Source organism: Sturnira hondurensis, unplaced genomic scaffold (genome assembly GCF_014824575.4).
Source record: "Sturnira hondurensis isolate 20B ecotype Veracruz unplaced genomic scaffold, ASM1482457v3 Scaffold0021354, whole genome shotgun sequence".
In the NCBI taxonomy this organism is placed as follows: Eukaryota; Metazoa; Chordata; class Mammalia; order Chiroptera; family Phyllostomidae; genus Sturnira; species Sturnira hondurensis.
In genome coordinates this window covers 14872361-14876198 of record NW_028093985.1, presented here as the reverse complement: position 1 = coordinate 14876198, position 3838 = coordinate 14872361, and the positions used below count along the sequence as shown (strand labels likewise).

Genomic DNA, 3838 nt, shown 5'->3' with positions numbered 1-3838 from the left:
CAGTTTTGTCATTTTTGCCTCCAGTGTTGCTTCAGGCTTAATTTGCTCCAGGACACAGTTGTTTGTCTTTCTGGCAGTCCAGGGTAACTGTAGCACTCCCCTCCAACTCTATATTTCCAATGAATTCATTTTCTCCCCATCAGTCTTCCTCACCGTCCAACTTTCACATCCATACAAAGTAGTTTTATTAGGTACTGAGAGTTTCCCCTCTAGAATGTTTGTACCAGCAATGAATGAAAGTTCTTGCCTTACCCAGAAATCGCAACAGAATGCATGTTTATACTCTAAAATTTTATTTTTCTGGAATGTGCAATTTTTAATTTCTTAAAAAATTTAATGTACTATTTAGAATGAACACTTTGACAATTCCCTTTATTTCAGCATCTATTAGATGGGTTTTTTTTTTTTTTGAAATTTAGCGACTTTCTATGTTTGGCCACAATCATAAAATTTTATCTATTCATTCACTCACTACCTATTAAAAAATATCTTGAGTGACCTCTGTTTCCCAGAAAGTAAGCTAAGACACAGTACCTGTCCTCAAATGTCCTACTGATAAGGAAGATAAGGTAAGCAAATAAATGGGTAATTGCAATACAATGAATAAGTACCTTGTTATTGGGGATGGGGTAGGATAGTGGAAATAAGTACAAAGTATTAATACATTAAGGAGAGCATTTCCTTATTATGTGCAGGGGCCTTCCTAGAGACAATGATTCCTCCCTTCTTTTCTTTTTTCCTTCCTTCCTACTTTCATTCCTTCCTTCCTTCCTATTTCTTTCCTTCATTCAGATTTTATTTATTTATTTTTAGAGAGAGGGAAATGTAGGGAGAAAGAGAGGGAGAGAAACATTAATTGGTTGCTTTTCAAATGTGCCTTGCCTCTGAACTTGAAACCCAGCAACGTGCCCTCTCTGGGAGTTGAACTGGAGACCTCTCTGCAGAATGACACCCAACCAAGTAAATCACACCAGTCTGGGTGAGGAAGTGATTTTTTTTAACTGAGTGGATCTCTAACTTGAATAGGAATTAATCAGTCAATTTATGAGGAATTTCCTTCCTCGTAAAGCACGAGGAAGGAATATTGGTGAGCTTTCCAGATAGACACAGCACTGCATTTACAAAGCCTTCCAGTGAGAGGAGAGAGGGCCAAATATAATCTGGAATTTTGAGCAGTTTAATGTGATTGACATATAGAGTTCATGTATGCACTCTCAGTGACAGGTGTTTCCAAAGAACTTGAAGTTTATTTTCAAAGTGTTCAACTCTGTTTTTTACATAGTGATATGTTAAGTCATGTAAAAGAAAGGAATGATCCTATTCCCAAGGCCAAGAATTAACAGTGATCTTAAAGAAGGTGGTGACTTTTTAAAGAAAGAAGGGACCTGTCTGAATGTGATCACTAGGAATGTGGTCAGCAATGAAACAAGGTCAAGGGAGGTGGTATCTGAGAGGAAAACTTCAATTGCTTTGGCAGCTTAAAATGAGTTATTTTTTTCAGAAAAGGAGCTGCTCTTGGTACCTGGGCCTTTCCAGTAGAATTCATCTAACAATAGTAACTGTTTGTGTTGAGAGGCACCATTTTTACCCATAATAGCTCATAGTTTACAATATCCTGACTCTACTATTCAGATGTTTCATTAAGGTGATTTTCTTATCCCACTGTCTTCGTCAACCTAATTGAACTGTTTCAGAAAATTCTAGCTTAGAAACATAAAGTAACTAATAACTTTATTGTTTATTTCAGAAATTTCCCGATGATCCACTTAAACCAATTTTAGATTTTTCAAATTAAAGCGGCATCAAACATCTGTTTACTCTTCAAAAACTACATTGAAATCCCTTTTTCAAACCCTCCCCTCTCTGTTTACTGATCCTCAACTGTTAGATCGTGAATTTCTCCAATCACAGTCAAGCCTCCCTCCTCACACGGAGGGAATCCACCCTAAACTAGATCCCCCAAATCTTAAGCATGTGCAATCTTTGCCTTTTCTCTTCTGAAACACCACCAAGGTTCCTGTCCAGGAGGCAACCTCGCTCATTGCTGTAAACAATAAATTCAAGTTTGCTTTATCAACGGGCTGTTTTGGTGTTTTTAGGGAGTAAATTACATATAAGATTAATTTCTTACTCCACCTACAAATGAGGCTTTAAAAACGCTTCGTGAATTTGCATGCCATCCTTGCGCAGGGGCCATGCTAATCCTCTCTGTATCCTTCCCAGTTTAGTACGTGTGCTGCTAAAGTGAGCAGCACATGATGCTTTTTGCGTACGTGGTGACCAGTAGTGTGGAACCGTCGGCCTAAATTAACAGTCCACAAAAAAATCTCAGTTAACTGTCTAATTTTTTTCTTTTTCTTTCAACCTGGTACATGATATTTACAGATAGAGAGGGCTCAAGGAATGTCACTGTGGCTCAGTCATAATTACTGCTTTTCAAATTTCTGGATCTGGAAATGTATTATGGTTTCAGCAATAAGTAAGTAAACTATGTATCCCAGCCAATCAGCCTACATCAACCAAGAAAGATTTTTGAAAAAAAGCTGTATAGATTTTATGTAAATTTGGTATTTATGAGCACCAAACTTTTAGCACTGACATCTGCCTGAGAAAAAACTTCATTTACAGCAGTGGCAGAAATGAAGTTCACTGTGAACTAGTTTTGGATACCATATGCTTTAACATGCTGAAGAGGCGGGGAAAAGAGGCATTTTAAAAACAGGTTTTTCTTGCTCTCACTGTGGATGATGTTGCATGACAACATTGTGACATCATAACTTACGCTATTTCACTTGCTGTTGCACCAATATAGCAGCAAGGAGTGCAACAGCACCTTGGACGTGTGTCGTGCTTTCCTTCTGGGGAACTTCAGGCACTTCACAGGCATTTTCTCCCTAAACCTCACATCTCTCTAAGGTATTGCCAAACTGGAGACAACTTTCACAGTTTAATCATGTGGAACACATTGGTAAATATAGATGTGCCTTTTAGAAAGTTGCTTCAAAGTGTATTTTGCAGCCAACACGACGTTTCTCAGGGTGTGAACCAGTGGTGTAATGTAAAGCTTTTGGCCCTCCCCCACGTGAGCTGGGAGGATAGATGTGTTTGGCAGCACACAGTAGAGCCAGGAGGGAAGGAAGGTCGTGCGGAGAACGCAGGCTGACTATTTTGTTACGTGTCCTCCCCTTTTCTTCATGTCTCTACACCAGAGTGCCTCCTTTTCCTCCATCTCATTTTTTTTCTCTTCAGCATCAAAAAAGAAAACTGAGTTATAAAATGTAAGTTGTAATTAAGAGACTGGTTAGATTTTCAAGGCAGAACACAAAAGTCCATTTAACCTACAAGTCCTGCTGATTATAATCCTGGCATGTAATCAGTTCTTATAATTTTGAAGAAAAATGGGTTCTTAAGAAAGGCGGATGTGGCAATATTGCAGACATGTCTGATTCTTGCTCTAATCTCTCCAAATTCATTGTGGGAGGGAGTGGCTTTTTTTTTTTTTCTCAAGATAGTTCTGCCTCTCACACCTCACGGTTTCTTTCCAAGACCCCACCACCTCCCAGTTTCCTAGAAAAGATCTCTTGATATAAAGCAGAGACCTGATAGGAGTCCTAGTTGTATCTTGTAATAGCTGTGTGAGCCCTCAGTGGTTAAACCTCCCTGAGCCTAATTTCTCATTTGTAATTCACACATAATACCTAACTCACAGAGCTGTTGTGAAGATTACATAAGATAATGAGTATGGGAGACCTGAGCTGCTGTCTAGCAGAGAGTAAGGCCAATTAGAATCATTCTGACTGTCCAGTTTTCTGGGGCTGATATGCTTTACCCTTTTGGG

General features: G+C 38.9%; 1 non-coding gene across 1 annotated transcript; it reads right to left on the bottom strand.

Moving 5' to 3' along the window:
* Positions 1–2145: 2145 nt before the first annotated feature.
* LOC118977545 (U6 spliceosomal RNA) lies at positions 2146–2255 on the bottom strand. Its single transcript, XR_005064552.1, has one exon. It is a non-coding gene; the product is annotated as a U6 spliceosomal RNA (small nuclear RNA).
* Positions 2256–3838: the final 1583 nt, after the last annotated feature.